Genomic DNA, 2,500 nt, shown 5'->3' on the forward strand with positions numbered 1-2,500 from the left:
ACAAGAGACAAGAGAAAGAGACAAGAGACAGAGACAAGAGACAGAGACAAGAGACAAGAGACAGAGACAAGAGACAAGAGACAAGAGACAAGAGACAAGAGACAGAGACAAGAGACAGAGACAAGAGACAGAGACAAGAGACAGAGACAAGAGACAGAGACAGAGACAGAGACAAGAGACAGAGACAAGAGACAAGAGACAGAGGCAAGAGACAGAGAGAGACAAGAGACAGAGACAAGAGACAGAGACAAGAGACAAGAGACAAGAGACAAGACAAGAGAGACAAGAGACAGAGACAAGAGAGACAAGAGACAGAGACAAGAGACAAGAGAGACAGAGGAGACAAGAGACAAGACAAGAGACAAGAGACAAGAGAGACAAGAGACAAGAGACAAGAGACAAGAGACAAGAGACAAGAGACAAGAGACAAGAGACAGAGAGACAGAGACAAGAGACAAGAGACAAGAGACAGAGGAGACAAGAGAGACAAGAGACAGAGAGACAAGAGACAAGAGAGACAAGAGACAGAGACAAGAGACAGAGACAAGACAAGAGACAGAGAGAGACAGAGACAAGGCAAGAGACAGAGACAGAGACAGAGACAGACAGAGACAAGAGACAGAGACAAGAGACAAGAGACAGAGACAAGAGACAAGAGAGAGACAGAGAGAGACAAGAGACAGAGACAGAGACAGACAGAGACAGAGAGACAAGAGACAAGAGACAGAGGCAAGAGACAGAGACAAGAGACAGAGACAAGAGACAGAGACAAGAGACAAGAGACAGAGACAAGAGGACAAGAGACAAGAGACAAGAGACAGAGCAAGAGACAAGAGACAAGAGACAGAGACAGAGACAAGAGACAGAGAGAGACAAGAGACAGAGACAAGAGGCAAGAGACAGAGACAAGAGACAGAGACACAGAGACAGAGAGAGACAAGAGACAGAGAGACAAGAGACAAGAGACAAGAGACAAGAGACAAGAGACAAGAGGCAAGAGACAGAGACAAGAGGCAAGAGACAGAGACAAGAGACAGAGACAGAGGCAGAGACAAGAGACAGAGACAGAGACAAGAGACAAGAGACAAGAGACAGAGACAAGAGACAGAGACAAGAGACAGAGACAAGAGACAAGAGACAAGAGAGACAGAGACAAGAGACAGAGGCAAGAGACAAGAGACAAGAGACAGAGACAAGAGACAGAGAGAGACAAGAGACAAGAGACAGAGACAAGAGACAGAGACAGAGACAGAGGCAGAGACAAGAGACAAGAGAGACAGAGACAAGAGACAAGAGACAGAGAGACAAGAGAGAGAGAGACAGAGCAGAGAGACAAGAGACAGAGAGACAAGAGACAAGAGACAGAGACAAGAGACAGAGACAGAGACAAGAGACAAGAGACAAGAGACAAGAGACAAGAGAGAGACAAGAGACAGAGGCAGAGACAAGAGACAAGAGACAGAGACAGAGACAAGAGACAGAGAGACAAGAGACAGAGACAGAGACAGAGAGACAAGAGAGACAGAGACAGAGAGAGACAGAGACAAGAGACAGAGACAAGAGACAGAGGCAAGAGACAGAGACAGAGGCACAGAGACAGAGACAGAGACAAGAGACAAGAGACAGAGGCAGAGACAGAGACAAGAGAGACAAGAGACAAGAGAGACAGAGACAAGAGGACAAGAGACAAGAGACAAGACAAGAGACAAGAGGCAGAGAGAGACAGAGACAGAGAGACAGAGACAGAGGCAGAGAGACAGAGACAGAGGCAGAGACAGAGACAAGAGACAAGAGACAAGAGACAGAGAGAGACAAGAGACAGAGACAGAGACAGAGACAGAGACAGAGACAGAGACAGAGAGACAGAGGCAAGAGACAGAGACAAGAGACAGAGACAGAGAGAGACAGAGACAGAGACAGAGACAAGAGACAAGAGACAGAGACAGAGGCAAGAGACAGAGACAAGAGACAGAGACAGAGGCAGAGACAAGAGAGACAAGAGACAGAGGCAGAGACAAGAGACAGAGACAAGAGAGACAGAGAGACAAGAGAGAGAGAGACAGAGAGACAAGAGACAGAGAGACAGAGAGAGACAAGAGACAGAGACAGAGACAGAGAGACAAGAGACAAGAGACAGAGACAGAGACAGAGACAGAGGCAGAGACAGAGACAGAGGCAGAGACAGAGACAGAGGCAGAGACAAGAGACAGAGACAGAGACAGAGACAAGAGACAGAGACAAGAGACAGAGACAGAGGCAAGAGACAGAGACAGAGCAGAGACAGAGACAAGAGACAAGAGACAGAGACAAGAGACAGAGACAAGAGACAGAGACAGAGACAAGAGAAGACAAGAGACAGAGACAGAGACAGAGACAGAGACAGAGACAAGAGACAGAGACAAGAGACAGAGACAGAGACAGAGACAGAGACAGAGACAGAGACAAGAGAGACAAGAGACAGAGACAGACACCGTCCTGTCGCAGCAGGATTATTGCCTCT

Source organism: Boleophthalmus pectinirostris, unplaced genomic scaffold (assembly GCF_026225935.1).
Source record: "Boleophthalmus pectinirostris isolate CB_2022bp ecotype Guang Dong unplaced genomic scaffold, ASM2622593v1 HiC_scaffold_15, whole genome shotgun sequence".
Classification (NCBI taxonomy): Eukaryota; Metazoa; Chordata; class Actinopteri; order Gobiiformes; family Gobiidae; genus Boleophthalmus; species Boleophthalmus pectinirostris.